A 23,603-nucleotide genomic window follows, 5' to 3' on the forward strand; every position below is an offset into this window, starting at 1 on the left:
TAATGTTGTGTTGTGCTACTAAAGTTAGGATTAAAATCCTGGCTCTCCCACATGTTTGCTTTGTGACCTTGGGCAAATTACTTATCTGTGCCTCAGTTACCCCATCTGTAAAATGGGGTTCAAATCCTACTCCCTCCTACTTAGATTGTAAGCCCCAGATGGGGCAGGGACTGTTTTGAACCTTATTAACTTGTATCTATCCCAGCGCTTAGAACAGTTCTTGGCACATAGTAAGTACTTAACAAGTATAATAATAATAGTAATAATTTTTATTAAAATGATTATGGTTTTTGGCAAATGTTTACTATGTCAAGCACTATTCTAAGCACTGGGGTAGATACAAATTAATAAGGTCCAACATAGACCCTATCCTACATGAGGTTTATTCATTCATTCAATAGTATTTATTGAGCGCTTACTATGTGCAGAGCACTGTACTAAGCGCTTGGAATGTACAAATCGGCAACAGATAGAGACAGTTCCTGCCCTTTGATGGGCTTACAGTCTAATCAGGGGAGAAAGGCAGACAAGAACAATGGCAATAAATAGAGTCAATGGGAAGAACATTTCATAAAAACAATGGCAAATAAATAGAATCAGGGTGATGTACATCTCAGTAAACAAAATAAATACAGTGTTGAAGATATATACAGTTGAGCGGACGAGTACAGTGCTGAGGGGGTGGGATGGGAGAGAGGGAGGAGGAGAGGGAAAGGGGGGAGAGTGGAGGTTCACAATCTAGATGGGAGAACAAATATTTAATCCCCATTTCACAGATGAGATAACTGAGGCACAAAGAAGTTAAGTGGCTTACCCAAGGTCACACAGCACAAGTGGTGGAGCTGGGATGAGACCCAGGTCCTCTGACACCCAGGCCCCTGCTATAAGCTCGCTGTGGGTAGCGAATGTATCTATTGTTAGATTATACTTTCCTAAGTGCTTAGTACAGTGCTCTGCACACAGTAAGTGCACAATAAATGTGATAGACTGACTAGTCCATGCTCCTAAAAGCTCAAAAATGTCAACTACAATATGGATGGAACTTCAGCCGTCCAGATACCAAACAGGGAAAAAAAAAGGAATAAGAATCGGGGTATTAGAATATGCAGGTACCTTTTCAGATCCTTTTATAGGGGGTGGAAGCAAAGCGGTCAGTATGTCAAGGAACCACATCTCCAGGGCTTCCAGGGCTTCCATCTCCACTGACTGTCCTGAGTGTCCCTCAGTCATTCATTCATTCATTCAATAGTATTTATTGAGCGCTTACTATGTGCAGAGCACTGTACTAAGCGCTTGGAATGAACAAGTCAGCAACAGAGACAGTCCCTGCCGTTTGACGGGCTTACAGTCTAATTGGACCCTCCCAGTGGTTATGAAACTAGCAGAAGTAGTTGTTTCTTCCTCCAAATCCTTCTTGCCAGCGGTCCATGAGATTTTTCTTCTTCTTGAAACCTTTTTTTTTTTAAGTTCAAAAGGAATATCAACCTTTCATAATAATGACATACAATTGAACCTATCACTGGAAAAAATACAATAGAAGCACAAGAAAAAATCCCTACCTTCAAGGACCTCACAATTTAATGAATTTAGCCAGAACTCATAATATAGGAAGATACATTATAGTGAGAACTACATTATTGAGATGACATTAAATAATCCTCTGATGATTTGGAAAAAATCATTCTAGTTCCAAAGTGCCCAACTTACTACTCTAAAAGAGTATTTCACACATTAAATAGACCTGTGTTCTTCAAAAATTTTGAACAGCCATGGTTACCAACATAAGACAATATGAAACATATGAAACAGTAGTAGTAAGAGTATTAAGTCCTTACTGTGTGCAGAGCACTGTCCTAAAGACAGGGAGGTAGTTCACCAGTGAGAATTAGACACAGTTGCTATCCCTTGGGGGCTTACAATGTAAAAGTTTAAGAAAAGGGATTGGAGACAGATATATCAAGAGTGATGAAACATTAAACACAAACAAATACACAATACATGCTCAAACTCTTGGTGGGGGATGGAGAATCTCGCTTTCCACCCTCCATCCTCCAATATGGGAGGGAAGATGGTGATTTTGTCAGATAGAGGGGTCCAAGAGCTTGCTGGAGTAGCTTATATCTCCATCTCCGTGAGCACGGAACATGTCGGGATCAGGGACCCTCCGCAGCAAGAGGGAAGGCGAAGGTTATTGCAGCACTTTTCTCGGCAGGGCGGAATTGCGCTGGACCAGCTTTTATCCCCAGTCTGGTGTGCATGGAGCATTCCAGGAGTGGGGACACTGGATGGTGGGAGGGAAGGCAGCAGTTACTGTGGTCCTTTTCCTACATTCCCTATGCAGTGTGACAGCTGAAGGATCAGGCCCTCAATTAAATTTACATTTATGGTACAATTATACACAATTACTTGAAAATCATTGGCTGCTTTCCATTTCTCTAACACAAACCCATGAGCCAAATTTTAAGACCATGATTTTGTTGAATCTCATATTGTGATATTTACAGTTCAGCTGGATTTCAATTAATCCCACATTCTTCACGTAAATAATTTTTCTTTACACCTAAAACCACATCTTTCTATCTCTGCTATTCCATGATCCTGCTGGCTTTCTCCTAAATGAACTGGAAAATAGTCTGGCAGCATGTGATGGCTATGCTTTGGCTTTTTTCAGTTGAGACACAGTTTTATCACTACACTTCAAATTCAGTGAAACACAATTTTGCCCAGGGAGAGAAGGAGTGATCACTATGGGAGAGTTGCATTTTCCCAAGTGATTAATACTTGGAGGGTGCTCAATAAATGACATTATTATTGCTACAGAGTTTTCTACCCTCTGCCTGTGCACGGAGAATAATGGACAAATTATGGTGAGGGAGTAATCTGGATTGTCAATCGGTGGTATTTATTGAGTGCTTACTGTGTGCAGAGGACTGTATTAAATGCTTGTTGGTAAAGATGGTAGACATGATTCCCACCCATGAAGAGTTTACAATCTAGTATTTTACGCTCAGTGAATGGCTATCCCATTAAGTATAGATTTCTTTCTTAGGTTGCCATATTTTTTTGCAATATTCTTCAAAATATTAGCTATAAAATAATTCAGCACCTAGCTATGATTTCTCATATATTTGTGATTTGATACACAAATGCATTTGTTATATTTATCATTTTTAATCTATATATGTTGAATAATTTTAATGTCTGGTTTTTATGACAGTATTAATGATTATGAATATATTTGGTTTTATCATTTTTCATTATTTTATAAAAAGCTTTGTTAATTGTTTAATGAATTTCAGGGTTGGTTTATTATTACTAAAGTAGTTATTTCCAGGTATGATAAACAGTTATGTGCTTATCATAGAAAGAAAACACTTTTATTGAAAGATTATCCTGAAGAATAGTATCAGTGCATATTTTACACTCTAATAAATTGGATTCTGAAAATGAATTTCCAGGAAAAAAATGATCACCAGCATATTGTTAGAGAGAGCAGCAGTAGCCAGAAATAAACTAAATGAAATTCAGTAGAACCGAGTTAAAGGCAGTCCCTCCGGAGCGAGGGCAAATACAAAAAAGACTCCACAAAATAAGAACACAGCATCATACTCAATGCTTGGTAGAGTAAAATAGATAGCATCAGTAGACATAATTCCCTCCCCTCAAGGAGTTTACCATCTAGTGCAGGACCCAGACATTATTTAAATGAGTTGCAGGTTAAGGGAAACAACAGAGTTTAAGCCACGTACTTACATACCACCAGAGGAGGGGAGGGATGGGAAGAGGTGCTGAGGTGATGCAGAATAACTGAAATAGCAGTAATGGAGGAAATAGGGTGAGAACATGAGAAATTAGTGGACATGAGAAGCAGTGTGGCCTAGTGGATAGATTAGAGGCCTCCAAGTAGGAAGAATCTGGGTTCTAGTCTTGGCTCTGCCACTTGTCTGATGTGTGACCTTGGAAAGTCACATAACTTCTCCGTGCCTCAGTTACCTCCTCTGTAACATGAGGATTAAGACTGTGAGCCCCATGTAGGACAGCGACTGTGTCCAACCTGATATAGAAGAAGTGTGGTTTAGTGGAAAGAGCATGGGCTTGGGAGTCAGAGGTTGTGGGTTCTAATACCAGTTCTGCTACTTGTCAGCTGTGTGACTTTGGGCAAGTCATTTAACTTCTTGTGTCTCAGTGTCCTCACCTGTAAAATGGAGATTAAGGCTGTGTGCCCCACGTGGGACAACCTAATCATCTTGTATCTCCCTCAGCACTTAGAACAGTGCTTGGAACATAGTAAGTGCTTAACAAATACCATTATTATTGTTATTATTATCCATCCTAGTGCTAAAGATAGTGCCTGGTACATAGTAAGTGCTTAACAAATTCCATACATAAAGTTAATTCAGAAAGGCCTGTTGTAGGAGTTATGGTTTTCGGAGGGCTTTGAAAATGGGGAGAGCAGCAGCTAGTGGATGTGAAAGAGGAGGAAATGACAGGTAGAGGAAGGGCATGAATGAAAGGTCAGTGATGAGAGAGGTGAAAATGCACCGAGATTTGGTTACCTTAAGATGAGTGAAGCGTGTGAGCTGGGGTGTATTGGAATAGGTGGGAGATTAAGTAGTGACTAGGCAGCAGATTAAATTACCTAAAACCACTAGTGAAAAGTCTTTGCTAGATACAGTGAGGAAAGGATAACCTATAGAGGTTTTTGAGGAGTGGAAAAGCATGCACAAAACATTCTTTTAGAAAAATGATCCAAGGAGCAGAATGAAGTATGGACTGGAGTGGGGAGAGACTGGAAGCAGGGATGTCTACAAGGAGGCTGACGCAGCAGTTAAATCAGGATATGACATGTGCTTTGACCAAAAGTAGTGGCAGTTTAGATGGAGAGGAAGGGATGGATTCTGGTGATGTAAAGAAAAACTGATGGCATTTTGTGACTGGCTAAATATAAGGGTTTGGAAACATAAATGACTCATGGATAATGCCAAAGTTGTTGGCTTGAGAGATAGAGAAGATGGTGGTGTTGCCCAAAGTTATGGGAAGGTCAGGGGGAGGATGGAGGGTTCAGCTTTGGACAAATAGAATTAAAGATGCCAGCAGGGCATTCATGGAGTCTTGGAGTTATGAGGAGATGAACTGTAGAGAAGGAAAGAGATCTAGGTTAGTGATCTGGGCTGCATATAAGAGGAAGTTGAAGCCATGAGAGCAAATGAGTTCCTCAAGGGAACGGTTGTAGTTTGTGAACTGAAGCAGAGCCTTGAGGGTCACCCACAGTTAGGAAATGGGAAGCAGACGAAGATTCAGTGAAGGAGACTTTGAAGGAATAGCCAGTGAGGTAGGTGGAGAACCAGGAGAGGACTGAATCAGAGAAACCAAGGTGAGATAATGTTTACAGAAGAAGACAGTGGTCCATGATGATAAAGTATGCTGAAAGGTCAAGCAGAATTTAGACAGACAAGAATCCATTAGATTTGGTGAGAAGGTCATTGGTGGCCTTGGAAGGAGATGCTTCAGTGGCAGAAGCCAGATCATAAAGGATCAGGGAAGGATTTTAAGAAGAGGAAGTAGAGGCAACAGGTGTAGACAACCCATTTGAGAATTTTGGACAGGAATGGTAAGAGGTCTAAGCAAGTAACTGACCCCTGTCTCCTAACTGATCAAGTAGAAAAGTATAGGCGCGCCATTTCTCAACTCTCTCCTCTTATTGCCATATTCAATTGTTTACTTTTCAATGTCTTTGAACATGCTCATGTACTCAATATCATAAAAAAATCTGCCTCCCACACTCTAACTTGGGGAATCCCTAAAGACTCAGCTCTGGGTACCATTCTATTATCCATTTACACCCACTCTCTTGTAGTACTCATTCACTCCCACAGTTTCAACTACCATCAGCATGGCATGAAGCAGCATGGTGTAGTGGATAGAACACGGACCTGGGAATCAGAAGGTCATGAGTTCGAATCATGACTTCACCATTTGTCTGCTGTGTGACTTGGGCAAGTCACTTCATTCTCTGTGCCTGTTACCTTATGTAAAATGGGAATTAAGAGTGTAAGCCCCACGTGGGACATGGGCTGTGTACAGTCTGATTTGCTTGTATCCACCCCAGTGCTCCGTACGGGGCCTGGCAAATAGTAAGCACTTAACAAATACCATAATTATAATAATTATTATTATTATTATTATTATTATTATACCTACACAGATGATTCCCAAATCTCTCTCTCCAGTCCTGATGTCACTCTTTCTCTACAGTGTCAAATATGCTTCTGACTTTAGGACATCTCTACTTATATATCCCTCTCTTGAACCCAGGACTCTCTCCACTTACCATCCCATCTCCCTCCTACTATTCATCTCTAAAACTCCTGGAGTAAGTTGTCTACACTTGTCTCCACTTCCCTCCTTGATCCCTCCATCTAGATTCTTACCCCTACACTCCACCAAAACTGGTCATCAGTTATCTGCTTCTTGCCAAATTCAATGGCCTCTACTCCATCCTCATCCTCTTTGATCTCTTAGCTGACTTTGACACTATGGACCACCCCCTTTTCCTGGAAACATTTTCCAACCATGGCTTCACTGATACTGTCCTCTCCTATCTTTCTGGCCATTCATTTTCAGTCTTTTTTGCAGGCTCCTCCTCTCCCTTCCATCTCCTAACTTAGGGAGTCCCTCAAGGCTCAGTTTGGGTTTCCCTTCTATTCTCCATCTACACCCACTCCCTTGGAGAACTCATTCACTCCCATAGCTTCTACTACCAAACCAAGGCAGATGATTCCCAAATCTACATCTTCAGGCCTGAGCTCTCAACTACTCTTCAGTCTCATTTCCACCTGCCTTCAGGACACCTCTACCTGGATGTCCGGCTGACAACTCAAACTTAACATATCTAAAATAGAACTCTTCATCTTTCCACAAGCTCTGTCCTCCTTCTGACTTTCCCATCACTGTAGACAGCTCCACCACCCTCTTTGTCTCAAAAGCCCACAGACTTGGCAATTTCGTTGACTCATCTTTCTCATTCAATCCACATACTCAGTCTGGCACCAAATCCTGTCAGTTCAACCTTCACAACATTGCTGAAATCCACCATTTCCAATCCGTACAAATTGCTACCATGTTAATCCAAGCACTTATCCTAGCTCCCCTTGATTACTGAATCTGCTTCCTTGCTGATTTCCCTGCCCCCGCTCTCCCAACTTTAGTTCATACTTCACCCTGCTGCCCAGATCATTTATCTACAAAGCTATGCAGTCTATGTTACCTAACTCCTCAAGAACCTCCAGTGGTTGCCCATTCACCTCCGCATTCAACAGAAACTCCTTACCATTGGCTTTAAAGTATCCAATAACCTTGCCCTCCTATCTTTCCTCTCTGATTTCCTACTTTAACCCAGCCTGCACACTTCACTCCTCTAATGACAACTTACTCATTATACCTCAGTCTCATCTATCTCACCGCCAGTGCCTCACCCATGTCCTGCTTCTATCCTGGAACTCACTCCCCTTCATATGTGGCAGATGACCACCTCCCAAGCTTTATAAAAACCACATCTTCATTTCTTCTTCTCCCACTCCCTTCTGTGTCACCCGTGCACTTGAATTTGTAGCATTTATGCACCCCATCCTCAGACCCACAGCACTTATATGGGTATAACTAATTTATTTATAGTAATGTCTGTCTCCCCCTCTAGACTACAAGCTCCTTGTGGACAGGGAACATGTCTGTCACATCAGTTGTATTGTACTCTCCCAAGTGTTAAATACAGTGCTCTCCATTCAGTAAGTGCTCAATAAAACGATTGATTGACCTCCCCACTGCTTGAAAGATCATTTGCTTTTTGAAATCATATTCATTTCATTCTTAAATTGGTTATATTTTATTCTTTTTTTCTGTCTTGCTATGATAATCATGATGCTAAGTGCTTGGAATCCACATCAGTCAGCAGCATTTGACTTTGGAATATTTTGTTAACACAATACTGAGCTTGTAAATGTTATATCACAAGAAGAGTCAGGAAATCAATTCAGCAGAATTTTAATTATAGTTATTCTCACCATGCCATAGAACAAAAACTTGGCTTCTAAAGTGTAACATGAATAATAATACAGAGGCCACGTCTGTGTAGCACAAATGCAAAGTTTGTTTGAAAAGAAATTGCAGAATCCACATTTTTCTTAACAGCATCAATGATGTATGACTTTTTAGTCAGTTAATGACATGGAGATTTTGCTATGCATTTGTTTGTTTGGGATTCAGGATGAAAGGGCTAAAAAGTATTAGGTTATGATGTCATAGATCAGTTTATTCAAAATAAGATTGCATCCTCATGTATACGTCCTGATTTTCTCTGGAGTTTTCTGATAGCTGCTGCTCAGGTGTACTGGTGACTCTGAGCTCCCCTCATAACCTTGAAAAAATGATGTTACCTGGAGAGTGGTAACCTGAATCCATCATTAACACATGGTAATGCACTTGGAGTAGAAAGTCCTGCTTTCCCACTTTCTGATGTAATTTAGAGTTAATTTTGAAGGGAAATACCCTAAGAAAATATTTGTTCCAATGACAGAATGCTTAAGAATTGGCTAGTTCCTCAAGGGCAAGGACTCTGTCTTTTGATTCTGTTGTGTGTTCCCAAATACCCAGTTTAATGCTCGCCACACAAAAGGTGCTCAGTAAACTTGCTGATAATAAAGGTTTGAACCATTTCTACTGCCCCACAAGCAACTCACCCCTTCTTTCTCTCCCCAATACCCTGGCCACCCAATCTTGTTGCCAATCTGCCCAATCTATTGAAACTTCCTTGAGGTGTAAGAGGATGACAGTGGGATAAGGATATGGTCAATTAGGGGTGATGAATATCTGTGGTATTTGTTAAGTGCTTACTATGCACCAAGCACTGTACTATACTGTACTTGTATCAGTCAGGTAGTATAAATTAATCCAGTCAGACACAGTCCCTGTCTCACGTGGCACTCAAAGTCCAAGTAGGAAGGAATAGGTATTTTATCCCCATTTTACAGGTGAGAAAACTGAGGCACAGAATGCCAAAATGCAGTCTGGCAATTGGGGTGGCATATTGATAGGCTCTGGGTTCATGTTCATATTCAGTGGCAGGACTTGTGGAAAATAAGGCTTGACTTGTGTATCCCTGCCGAAGTAAACTTACAGTCAGTTCTTAAGTTATTACTTTTCTATAACAACTTAGTCCACAGATTTTGATCCTCTAGCAACAGCCTATTTACTGAACCTCAATCTTTCTATCACCATTGACTCCTTGCTTGCTAACATCCTCCCTCCTTCATATCCAATAGACCAACATTGTCCATATCTTCAGACCCCTATTAAAATTATATCTCCTCTTAAGTACTCCATGCTTCCCCACTCCTCAGGAGCCTCCAGTGGTTTCCCATCCAACTCTGCATCAAACAGAAATTCCTCACCATTTGCTTTAAAGCACTCAATCACCTTGCCCCTTCCTACATCACCTCCTACTACAATCCACAACCCAGCTTGGACACTTTGCTCCTCTAATGCAAACCTCACAGTACCTCAGTCTCATCTATCTTGCCACTGTCCTCTTGCCCACATCCTGCCTCTAGCCTGATTGACCTCCCTCCTCGTATCTGATAGACAATGACTTCCCCCCCCTTCAAAGTCCTATTGAAGGCATATCTCCTCCAGGAGGCCTTCCCTGACTAAGCCCTCCTTTCCTCTACTCCCATGCCCTTCTGCATTGCACTGACTTGATCCCTTTATGTGTCCCCTCTCCCAGCCCCACAGCATTTATGTACATATCTGTAAGTTATTTATATTAATAACTGTGTCCACCTCTACACTGTCAGCTAGTTGTATGCAGGGAATGTGTTGTACTGTACTCTCCCAAGAGCTTAGTACAGTGCTCGGCACACAGTAAGGGCTCAACAAATATGAATGAATGACTGAATGACCAAACCCCAGCCCCACAACCTTTATGTGCATATCTGTATATTCTGCTGTTTCCCATATCTGTAATTCATTTCAATATCTGCCTCCCCTACTAGATTGTAAACCCCTTGAGGGAAGGGATGAGTCTACAACTCTATTGTATTGTACTCTCTCAAGTGCTTAGTGCAGCGTTCTGTATACAGTAAGTGCTCAATAAATAGTATTGTTTGGCTGACTATTTAGAAGTGTTGAGATTATCCCAGACACAGCTGGGTGAAAAATATACTTTCTAGAAAAGAAATATTTAGTTCAAAAAGCATTTCACACAGACAAAGAAGTTTAAGAGAAGTTTAGATAATGGCATATTGTTTCTTGTTTATAAATTGGCATTTGGTTTTTGTTTTTTTTTAATCTGGTAAACCACATTGACAGTGCTGAATACTCAATGGCACAAATGTTGAAATTTCTTTCTAGTTTATTATACAGAATGTGTTTGAAGTCTTAATTTCCTATGTGAATTCCAAGATGCCTGCCTTTTCAAGCTCATTTTAGCATTATTGTATAGGGTTATCCTATTTTCACTGGAGAAGGTCTTTTGAAGCAATAAAACCTATTTATCATATCAAAGCCATTTCTCTGATAGCTTAAGAAATTATTCTTCTGGAAAACTTCCCTGCAATTACTCTTCACATTTTCTTTGTCACATTACATGTATTTAATCAGTTTAAAGGCAATAAAAGGCAAATAAGCATAGAAAAATGCAGCCCAAATCAATTTGTTTATGACTTTCTTCATAATATGGCATCTTTTAGTTTAGTACTTTTTAAGGTATGAGCTGTCATTTGCTAGTCTTCTAACACAATATAAATTGGGCAGAAAATACTATTTTTACCACATAAGAATGCTTAAGAAATGGGAATTTTGTGCCAGGTAGTCTCTATTTAATGACCTATAAATTATTAAGACCATGGCTATGGCAAGAATACACCACAGAGGTTGGTTAGATGAAAAAATCTCAGAGATTAAAAAAACAAAAAACTATTTGGAGCAAAGTAAGATATGTATCAACAAACTCTTGCAGATGCTCACGATTATAACACAGTAGACACCTTGAAAAACCTCTACAAGGAAGATGAGACTCAATCCTCAGATATTTGCAGGAGTTCTTCAAAACGTGGAATATTGGAGAAGTGGCTCAAGTGTTCAAAAATTCCACAGAAATGAAAATTTTGAATGGGGAGAGAGCTGACTGAAAATGAGCCCCTTCATATAAAAGAAGCCACTTTCTCCATCTTTGAAGTTCTACTAAAATCATACTCCTCTAGGAGCCTTCCCTTACTAACCCTCTCATATCCCAAATTAATTCTCCTTCCATTCTGCCTCACTTATGCACTTGGATCTGTACTTACTAAGAACTTGAATGTTCACCACAACCACACTGCATTTGTGCACATATCTTTATACTCTGTTGCCTCCCTTAACTGGAAATTAATGTCCATCAGACTGTAAAGTTCCTTGAGGGCAGGGATCATGTCTACTGCCTCTATTGTATTCTCCCAAGTGCTTAAACGCAAGTGCACAATAAATACCATTTATTCTGAGCAGGGAACATGTCTACCAATTCTGTTGTAGGAGAAGCAGCGTGGACTAGCAGATAGAGCACAGTCTTGGGAGTCAAAAGAACCGGGATTCTAATTCTGGTTCTGTCACTTGTCTGCTATGTGACCTTTGGCAAGTCACTTAAATTCTTTGTGCCTCAGTTCCCTCCTCTGTAAAATGGGGATTGAGACTGTGAGACCCATCTGGGACAGAGAATGTGTCCAACCTGATTAGCTTGTATCTGCCAGCATTTACTATGTGTCAAGCACTGTTCCAAATGCTTAACAGATATCATCATTATTATTACTGTGCTCTCATTCATTCATTCATTCAATAGTATTTATTGAGCACTTACTATGTGCAGAGCACTGTACTAAGCGCTTGGGATGAACAGGTCGGCAACAGATAGAGACAGTCCCTGCCGTTTGACGGGCTCTCCCAAATGCTCAGTAAAGTGCTCTGCATACAGGAAGTGCCCAACAAATGCCATCGATTAATTGATTGAGAAGCAGCATGGCCTAGTGGAAAGAGCATGGACCTGGGAGTCAGAGGACCTGGGTTCTAATCCTGCCTCTTCCAACTGCTTGCTGTGTGATCTTGGGATAGTTACATAGCTTCTCTTTGCTTCAGTTTCTCCAACTGTAAAATGGGGATTACGTACCTGTTCCTCCTCCTACTTAGATTGTAAGCCCATGTGGGACACAGGCTGTCTCCAGCCTGATTAACTGGTATCTACCCCAGAGCGTAGAACAGTGCAAGACACATACTAAGTGCTTTACAAATAGAATTATAATAACAATTGATTGGGACATTTCACTGCTTTCCAATTACCGATGATATTTTCAGCAGAATCCCTCTGAACACACTACTGTATAATAAAATTAACAAAGCACTACCACTAATTTAGATTTGGGTATAACTTTCCTCTTACTGTACTTAAAAATTAAACTTCTTCTTGTGTTTCAGTTCTGTATATTTGGGGATGTCTAGTAATAACACGAATTTCTCTGAGGCTCCTTTCCCAGTAACTTGGGCACCACAAGCCATAGGAAAAGCACTGTAATTCTACATCTAATTATAACACCCCTAAGCCTCTCTTAAAGGGCTCAGAATCCAATCACCTCTTAGCTGAGATAGTGTCCTGATATACACTACATGCCCAGACAGCATTGACAACATTCAACTGGAAAACAGGTAACACATTAGGTCTCTACTCCTATTAACTCACCTGAGCTGTGACATTTTGGGGGCAGTAAAATAAAAATCTAAAATGAGATCGTGTCCACTCACTCTACTGTGCTCTTCCAAGTGCTTAGGATAGGGTTCTGTGGACAGTAGGTACTCAATAAATAGCATTTACTGATTGATTGGGCACCTAATTAGTTTTCAGGAACATGTTAGAAAAGCTATGACTCTTATCTTAATATGCAAAATGTTAGAGCTCTCTGATGAAAGGATAGAGGGATAAACTTCAGGAATATTTCAACTTCTTAAAACCGGTCAGCATTTTTAGTCATGTACTTAACCATTCCAACTCAACTCTAACAACTCAATCTGATTCTTTTTTTCTGATTTTGTATGGTATTGTAATATCCAAATATACTTAAATCCTATTACCCCCAAAGCCTGCAGATACTAGGTCTACCTTTATGTTTACATCTGTGAGCCCCACGTGGGACAGGGATGGTATCCAACCCAATTTGCTTGTATCCACTGCAGCACTTAGTACAGTGCCTGGCACATAGTAAGCCCTTAACAAATACCACAATTAAACACCACAATTTACATCTATTATGCATTCTTTTTCTAGGCCAGTATATCTTTTTTAGTGCTGCAAAGGTTTATGTTGTCTGAAAGCTGAAAATAATGCAACATATGAACATGTCATAGAAGTTTTGACATGTTTGGGGATTATAAGGGATTTAGAGTATAAGATCATGGTAGGCAGAGAGTGCTAAATCTTTGTTAGTACAGTGCAGTGTTCCACGTGGGTGCTCAGTAAATCCAATTACTATTCTCACTACTACTACCAGTACCTGTTTCGGGAAGGCACACACAGAATGCTTTGGCTGAGATGGTAAAGGAGATTGTGGACTAGGTGATGGGACAAACCAGGGAAGGAGAGAGTAAGCACACTCCCATCCTAAAACCTCACTCTTCCCTTCTCTCACCACCAAATTGCCAATGTCACCAGGGCAGAAAGGTGTAGGGGAAAGGGGACAACTGAATGCCTTTCCATTTAGGCCTGTGTTAGGCAATAGGTTAGCTTCTGACTTAAACCATGCCTGCAAGGCTCCATGAGAATTTTTGAAAGAAATTTGATAGAATACAATTCAGTTTTTGCTCTACATCTAAACAGGGGAAATCTAACCTTATTTTCTAATCACTGGTGAGCAGGCTTGAGCTCTACAGACCAGGCTAATGTTAGGCACCAAATACCACTAGTTATATTTCAAGGCTGATAGTCAACATTTTAGCCTTATTCAACCCCAAGTCCAATTACCCTTAGTTTTGAGCTTGATGGTTATGTTGCCAATTGATAAGCAATCAATCAATCAACCATATTTATTGAGGACTTATGTGCAGAACATTGTACTAAGTGCTTGGGAACTCCACCAGGAGCTTACAGTCTAGAGGGATAAAACTAAAAGCCCAATATGCAAAAAAGCAAACAAGATCCCTGTCAACTATGTTTAATATTTAGAAAATTAAGGGAATAGCTTCTCTACTTTATGAAGTGTACTTTTCAAATTCCAAAGAGAACACTCAAATCTTCTCAGAATTATTTGGAAAATAGATTCTCTATGAGCCTTTATATCATCACATATTGTTGTTAAGAGTACCCTTCTTGCACATGAAAGGGAAAAGAAACTGGATTATACAGAAGGGATTGTGGTGATAAAATATTCACATTTCCTGCAGGAAAAAGATTTGCTAGTTTTTTAAGCTACTGAACTACTTAATTTGTTATCTGAAAGGAAGTGTTTTTGATAAAGACAGGTAAAACTGAAATAGTTCTAGTCTGGGATTTCTTGATTATCTGAATAGGCAGGGTTTCTTTTAAAGCATATTTAGAATTTATTCTGCTCACTTGACACTGAAACTGAAATTGTAATCTCATTTCTCTTTTAACAGTGCTTGCCCCGGTTCTACTCAAGAAATAAAATTAAAAAGCATGCAAAACATGGCATCAGTATTGTAAAATAGTGTAAGCAGAAAAACAGTGGTCATATAGTTACGTTCAAGAGAATACCCACATTGAATCAGGCTTGCTAAAATAGGTTTAGGATCCTGTATCTATCCAATATCAACATGCTAGAAATGAATATGAAAACCAAAGACAGTGGAACACCAGAAAGATTGGGTAATTTTTCATGTCAATCAATGTATTTATTGAGCATTTACTGTATACAGAACACTGTACTAAGTGCTCGGGAGAGTACAATACAATAGATTTGGTAGACAGGATCCCTGGCCTCAAGGATTTTACAATCTAGTGAATAGGTTGTGTACTAGTATTTAGTGTATTAGTGTCTGAATATTAATCCAGATAATCTCTTCCAAAGTACAGACTATCTTCACTTATGTACTATTAAAATCTGGTCTGCCTTGTAAAAAAAAAACCCAAAAACTGGTATGACTTTAGTAATAAGAAACAGAAATATCCTTAATACCTCTTTTGAAAATGGTATGATTTACTGAAATATGTAGTCATTTGTCACTACCTAAAGTCTTGCCACTGAAGCCAGCAACTTCAGCCCTTCATATGTCACATTTTAATCCTATCAATTAGAATGATGATTGAATGGTTTATAGAACTCCTCTGAACATGTAAATACACTAATGTTCCCAGAGTTTGACTTCACTCCAGTAAAAGTAATGTCAAGAACACAAAATACTAAATCAGGAGAACAAGGTTCTAATGATTTCCTGGATGACCTTGGGCAAGTCATGTAACCTCTCTATGCCATAGTTTCCTCTGCATAGATGAATATAATTCTATTTACAGATGAGGAAATTAAGTTTTCCTCTATTGTGTTATTTCTCATAACAATCATAATTAAATTGCTATAGGCTACAAGTGCAAACTTTCAAAATATCCCCTTAAAATATGACAAAATAATCATTGATCAATTTCAACCACTTCTGATTCAATTTTGTGTTTGCTTGCTTCCCCCAAATGAGCTCCTATTACCAGACTATGCATTTTATTAGGTTTAGTTTCTATTCTTCGATCTCTGAAACAAATCCTCACTACAAAGAAGGAAAACATACCAATTACCATCTGGAAATTTTTACAAGTGAAGCTACTTAACAACAGAATTTGTCCTTCTAGATTATCTACAACACATATGCTTTTGAAAGGAAAAAGAGTTTTTACAGGATGACACACGTGTGATATTTCAGAATCTCCCTTGTGATTAAAATATTAGAAATGTGGTGCAAGGAATCTTTTTTATGAAAAATATAAAGAACCACTGTTCTTATAAATTACCGCTACAAGAATAACACTGATGCATTTTAAAGCTAAATAAGGCTATTCTCATTTTGTGACTCCAATCACAGACATGCAGAGAGTGCCTGCAAGTCGTAAGGCATAAGCAACCAGAAATCCAAATTTTGGCAGTGACATATTACACTTAGATATCTTTTATTTTATTGTAATATGGCTTCATTTTACTTTCCTTGGGCCAAGTTGGCATAAGTAGGACATTGAATACTGTGTCATTATGCTATGGCAGCCCAGCATACTACAGTCCTATCTTGTTTAATAATAATAATAATGTTGGTATTTGTTAAGCGCTTACTGTGTGCCGAGCACTGTTCTAAGTGCTGGGGTAGACATAGGGGAATCAGGTTGTCCCACATGGAGCTCACAGTCTTAATCCCCATTTTACAGATGAGGGAACTGAGGCACAGAGAAGTTAAGTGACTTGCCCACAGTCACACAGCCGACAAGTGGCAGAGCTGGGATTCGAACTCATGAGCCCTGACTCCAAAGCTCATGCTCTTTCCACTGAGCCACGCTGCTTCTGCTGCTGCTTCTTGTTTTCTTTTGGACAGCTAGTAGTAATGGAATTTATTAAGTGCCTATTGCATGCAAAGAAGTATATTAAGCATTGGGAAAGAATGTGAAGGTGATAATTAAATACAGTCCCTGGTCCTAAAGGTGCTCATAATATAAGAATGAAGGGGAAAATGGAAGTGGTAACAGACATAAGGAAAAACAATAAAAAATAATAATGCAGAAACAACATAAAAGCCAAGGACGTAAAAGCTGTAGGGTACGTGGCTAGAGGAGCAGAATTTCCATCTTCTTGCAGCTCAGTCCAGTAGTCACAGCTGCAGTCACATTAACTGGCACTGAAGTGGCATTTGGGAGACATGTAATCTGGGAGATTAAAGATTAATCAGGAAAGGTTTCCTGTATAGGGATGCAATTTGAAAGGGACTTTGAAAACAGGTAGAGCAGTGGTATGTCAGATTTGAAGTTGGATGTATATTTAGGCATGGGGAAATGGCAGGATAGATGAGAATGAGGCACCATTGGTAGATTAATTTTAATGGGAGTTATGAAGAGTATGAGTTGGGGTCTTATGGGCCTCCCCTGACTAATCTCTCATCTCCCCATCTTACTTCCATGCTTATTGTATCATCACCTGTAACTTGAATCCATACCCATTTAAGCACTTAGGTATTAGAGCATATAAATGGCACTATATATATATATATATATATATATATATACACACACACATATATGAATATAAAATAATGTACATATTATATAGGCATATAATTGTTAAAGCTAGGCATACAGAGGACCTTGGAAAAATGTCTTGCAATCCAGATCATTTATATTGATTGTTTTTCCTTTCCTTCTTCTTCTTGTCCAGACATCTACGGTAAAAAACAAAATAGATTCACTAGAAGTAAATTTTGAAAATGGGTTCACATGGGGAAATGGAAGGTGCTTCATTTACAATGCTAAGCAACTTTGAACATGTGTAAAGGAATAGGAAGGGTCCGTGAGTAGTGTTTATATAAGAATAATGAATTTCTGTATCATTAATCCCTCAATATCCCATCTCTGAAACAAGAAATATCATCAACAATTCCCTATTAAGTTTTCAAAATTACAGGGGATACCTCTTTGCCATCTCTTAAGGAGTGGATTCAGGATTAGATTGTATTTTTGTAATATGACTTTATTTTATACTTTTTAGTACTGGAGGGACTCTTTATGTCTTTATGAACTTGATTTTTATTATTTTTCATAATATTGCCCTTAGGGCAGTTGATGGTATCTACACACTTTAGCAATTATGCACATAACACACAAGGAGTTGTCATTTTTATAACAAAAGAGATCCAAAGAGAAATCTATCCTGGTAGAAACTGGTACAGTGTATTCAATGAAAATAGTGATAATGGCCTTTTCACAAAGTGCTGTGGCATATTCAGATTTGTACAATAGCATTCATAGGTCCTTTTCTTTTAATTTAGTCATCCTTAGTGTTGATGTATTCTCTTTTCTCCTCTTTCTCAGTAAAATGGAAAGAATACTGTTTTGTGATGGATTCTTTGATGAACAGGAACGATTTGGAACAGTAATCCTTGCCAAGGTTCCAATTATTTCATTATTAACTAACTGCTAATGCATTTGAGTTGCAGAAATGTATTTAATTATTACATGGACATATTTCTGGTACCCACATTAGCACATTTACATTTCTAGACCCCTTCTAGACTGTGAGCCCATTGTTGGGTAGGGATTGTCTCTGTTGCCGAATTGTACTTTCCAAGTGCTTAGTACAATGATCTGCACAAAATAAGTGCTTAATAAATATGATCGAATGAATGAATAAATTTAACAACATCTTTAGAGAAATATAATTAACTTAAAAATCTTGAAGTGTGCTTCCCCTTGTCTCTCACCTTATGTTAAAGATTTGTGCACCATGCCCGCTCCTGCCCTTATTTATTTTTGTCTTTACTTCAACCTTGCTCTGTGGATAGATTCATAGTGAAGTGGACAATTGAAAGTAGTAGGTGGAAACTTAATTTTCCTTGAAAATTTCAGATAATTGAGGCAAGTGGAGATTTTATGGCTTGGATAATGTCCTCAATTCTACGTTGGGTAGAGTAAACATGTCATGTGTCATCTAAAATGCAAACCAATTGAGAATCTGTATTTGGAGTTACTGTTATACAGACATATTCCCTCTTACTCAGAGAGTAAACTCCATTTGGGACAGGAACTGAATCCAACATGATCATCTTGTATCCCCCTAGCACTTAATACAGTGCCTGGCACATAGTAAGCACTTAATACATGTAATAATAATAATAATCTACAGATTACAACCACCTTAGGAATACAATTTATATTTTTTGATTCACCATACAAAAGTTCAACCACTTTGATATTCCATCTGAGCACTAACAAATAAACCCGCCTCCTACCTACCTGGCCTGAGATTGAGAAATCAATGAATATATGTTGGAGCCTAGGCTGAACTGCAAGTAGTCCAGGCCTCACTTTTGAGGGTTTCAGTGACGCTTTTGAAGTTGTTCCCTGAAAGCTCCTAGGATGAGGGGAGCTCAAAATAGAATATGGGGCAGGGTCAGAGACTGAAAAGGCAGAAAAGATAAATATAGATAATTTAGAGATCTGTAGATACAGAGGAAAATATGAAAAGAGACAGGTAAAGGGAGAGAAAAAAAGATAAAGAACAGAGATGTGGGGTAACATGTAGAAAGTGATAAAGTTGAGGGTGTGATTGGGAACCCTATGTGAGACAGGGACTGTCTCCAACCTGATTATCCTATACTTTTTATTCCAATGTTTAGTACAGTGCTTGGCACATAGTAAGTGCTTAGCTAATATCACAGTTATTGGTTAGAGGAACAGAGACAGAGAAAGGCTGATTTTTTTCAATGGTATTTTTTAAGAGTTTATTATGTTCCAAGAACCATTCTAAGCACTGGGGTAAATCCAATGTTGGACACAGTCTATGACCCACTTGGGGCTCACAATCCTAATCCCAATTTTACAGATGAGGGAACTGAGATACATAGAAGCGAAGTGATTTGCCTCCAGTCCTAGTCTAGTCCTCTAGACTGTGAACTCGTTGTGGGCAGGGATTGTCTCTCTTTATTGCTGTATTGTACTTTCCCCAGTGCTTAGTACAGTGCTCTACACACAGTAAGTGCTCAATAAATAGATTTGATTGAATGAATTTGCCCAAGGTCACCCAGCAGCCACTTGGCAGAGCCAGGACTAGAACCCAGGTCCTTCTGACTCCCAGGCCCATGCTCTATCCATTAGACCACATTGCTGGGGTGGAGGGGCTTGGTAGATGGAGGGCAGTGAGAAGTGATCAGGAAGGACAGAAGGGGTATGGTAATGCTGGTAGTAACTCCAGTCTGCTTGGCCGCCCTTAGAACTTTCCAGCTTTCCCTCTGCAAGACACTCCATTAGAATTTGAAAATAGTTTTAGAAAGGAAAAAGCGTTTCAAGACTCCAAGGCTGTTCCAGAATTATAGTGTGACCATAGAAGAGTCCAACTGCAGGGTACCCTCTTTGGACTATGGGAAAAGTATGCTTGAAAATTACGGCCTGTGTAGCCATCTTGTCAGAGAACGAAAATTTTCTGATGTGGAAAAGTGGAAATGAAACCTTTCTCCGTATAAAAATCAGTCAGTATTTACTGAGTGCTTGCCATGTGCAGAATACCATACTAAGCACTTGGGAGAGTACAGTACAACAGAGTTATGGACACATCCCTTGACCACAAGGAACTTACAGTCTAGAAGGGGGAGACAGACTTGAAATTAAATTATAGATGTGCACAGAAGTGCTGTGGGGTGAATATCAATCGCTTGAGGGGTATTGCTCTATGTGCAGAGGGGATACAAAAGGGAGAGGGAGTAGGGGAAATGAGGCCTTAGTTGGGAAGAACTCTTGGAGAAGATGTGATTTTAATAAGGCTTTGATGGTGGGGGGCGTGGTGGCTTGTCGTATGTGAAGGGGGAGGGAGTTGCATGCCAGAAGGGAGATGTGGGTAAGGGGTCAGCAGTGAGATGAGGGAGATTGAGGTACCAGTGAGTAGGTTTGTGTTAGAGGATTGAAGTGTGTCAGCTGGGTTGGAGTAGGAATCAGAGAGGTAAGATAAGAGGGGGCAAGCTCAGTGAGTGTTTTAAAGCCCATGATAAGGAGTTTCTCTTTCGATGCAGAGATGAATGGGGAAATACTGGAGGGTCTTGAGTGGTGAGAGAAAAAAAATCAGTCCTTGAAATTTGAGTAGCTTTAAGCTTATTATAAAAAGATTTCTCCATCAAATGTATACATTTTCTATAAAAGAGTTTTGTATATAGAAATCTTAACAATACAGAATTGCTAGATTAAATAGAGAATTTCTCTAGTGTATGAAATGCTTGAATTGGCTAGCCAACAATGAAAACAGTGCAGAAGTTAAAACCAAACAGCTCAGTTGAAGCATCTGTTCAGCATTCTAAAATCCTTGACTTCATTTTTTGTCAATTATAACAAAAAATGCACATTTTCCCACAATAACTATTTCACATAATAACACTAAAACCACTCCAGGGGGTAGGAAAACCAAGCCCCCATTGTGTCTTATTGTTTATTCATACTCTCTGGCTACTTAATCTTTTTATGTTCAAGAAAATAACTAATTTAATTAGATGACTTAATGTTGATGGAAGGTCTATGAATCAATAACATTTCTGTAGCATGATGGGCCATATGTCCTTTCATTCATTATCATTCTCAAGTAGGTCTAAAATATGCCTGGCTTAGGTTTTACAAGTTATGCATTAAAATTATCATATGTTTGTATAAAGGTTAAACATATCTTGAATAATAATGATTCTTAAAGCGTTCCAGTAGGGCTAATCTAATGTCTAGTGATCACAAAAATCACTCTAACAGGGAAAGAATCTCTTTAAATACGTCTCAGTTACAGCGCTATCTCTGCACATTAATACTTATATAATTTGCCTCCAAAAGCTGTATTTTATGCCGAATTAAATTGTCCTTTTTATGCTCTTTACATCTTTTTTATTTTTTTTAATCAGCTACGTGAATTGAATTTGTTTCTGACAGGAAAACTAAGACGTTTAATAGGAATCATTCTTTCATTTTCATTCAATTGATGATCTGTGTCACAAATGAAAAAATAGAAGGGCTATATGTCTAAATTACTTTTCATTTGAAGAAAAAATATTTCTGTGACATATATTATAAGGGAGAGAATGTTGTAGGGTCAACAAGTTTGGTTTAGATTCTTCCTCCCATTGCATATTACCTATCTTTTTTCCACATATGTTATAGAGTTTAAATCAGTGCTGTCTTCTACAGTTTTGAAGTCAAGGATGGCTCTACGGATCAGAAAATTGCTATCCTATAAGACGATATTTGAGAAATTGCTCTGGTGTTTTTTGTTTTTTTTCCACAGACTCATTGAGCCCTCTTTTCTCCACAGGGGAGAGATACATGTTTCTGGAGAGGCAGAGGGTTGCTATGGTCCTTCTCCCACCCACCCTTTGAAGGAGGACCTGGCCTGATGTGTGCCTGATTTCATGGCAGATTGCCAGAGATAAAGAACACTTTATGTTCACATGGGAATTGGGGTAACCCTATGAGGTGTAGGAATGCAGCATTTCACCTGGAGTTCTATTATCTATGGCAGGAATAGGAATGTGGGACTTAGCGGGGGCTGGAAGTGAGAAATATTGTAGGCTGAGTGCAAAAGCACAGCGTACTGGTATCTACCCTCGTGCTTAGAACAGTAAGTTCTAGTAGAGAAGCAGCGTGGCCTAGTGGATAGAGCACGGTCCTGGAAGTCAGAAGGTAATGGGTTCTAATCCTGGCTCTGCCACCTGTCTGCTCTGTGACCTTGGGCAAGTCACTTAACTTCTCTGTGCCTCGGTTCCCTCATCTGTAAAATGGGGGTTAAATCTGTGAGCCCTGTATGGGACATGGACTGTGTCCACCCCAATTATCTTGTATCTAACCCAGGGCTTAGAACAGTGCCTGGCACATAGTAAGCGCTTAACAAATGCCATCATTATTATTATTAACAGTACTCAGCACATAGCGCTTAACAAGTAACATAATAATAATAATAATTAGGAGAACTGGATTCTAGTTCCAGCTCCACCACTTGACTATGTGTGACCATGGATGAATCACTTAACTTGTCTAGGCCTCAGTTTTCTAATCTATACAGTGGAGATTCAGTACCTTTTGTCTACCCATTTGACTTTGATCCTTGTGTGGGACATAGGCTGTGGCTGATCTAATAATAACAATCATAATAATAATTATGGTACTTGTTAATCACTTGCTGTATCCCAAGCACTGTATTAAGCACTAGGGTAAATGCAAATTAATCACGTTGGATGCAGTCCCCATCCCACATTGGGCTCAGACTCGTAATCCCCATGTTTTACAGATAAGGTAACTGCAGCACTGGGTAAGTGACTTACCCAGGGTCACACAGCAGACATGTGGCGGAACTGGGATTAGAACCAAGGTCCTTCTGACTCCCCGGATCATCCTCTATTTCATCCTGTATCTACCAAAATGCATGGCACATAGTAAGCACTTAAATTCCATCTTTATCATCATTACAGTTATTAATAATAATAATAATATGTGGGACTTGGCTTGAGGTGACCTCAGGCAGCTAGTTTCTAGGAACAGTAGCCAGGCTCCTTGGGGTCATTTCTGTATTTCAGGTGGGCTGCCCATAGCCTCTAAATGGCTTTGAAGATGCTGAGTCTGTAGTTTAGTCATTTTGTATTTATTTTGTGTGTTTGTGATAATAAGAACAATGATGATGATAATAATAATAATGGTATTTGTTAAACGCTTTCTATGTGCCAAGCACTATGCTAAGCCCTGGTGTAAATATGAGTTTATCAGGTCAGACAGTCCCTGCCCCAGTCCCACGTGGGGCTCACAGTCTAAGTAGGAGGGAGATTTAGGTTTTAACCTCTATTTTACAGATGAGGAAATTGAGACCCAGAAGAGTTAAGTGTCT

The 23,603-nt window shown here is 39.3% G+C and overlaps 1 protein-coding gene across 40 annotated transcripts in view; it reads left to right on the forward strand.

The window, feature by feature from the left end:
• PTPRD (protein tyrosine phosphatase receptor type D) overlaps nt 1-23,603 on the forward strand; it is a 1,860,044-nt gene that overhangs the window by 173,501 nt on the left and 1,662,940 nt on the right. The gene's annotated exons all lie outside the window — the stretch shown is intronic.

This window comes from Ornithorhynchus anatinus, chromosome X5, assembly GCF_004115215.2.
Source record: "Ornithorhynchus anatinus isolate Pmale09 chromosome X5, mOrnAna1.pri.v4, whole genome shotgun sequence".
NCBI classification, from domain to species: domain Eukaryota; kingdom Metazoa; phylum Chordata; class Mammalia; order Monotremata; family Ornithorhynchidae; genus Ornithorhynchus; species Ornithorhynchus anatinus.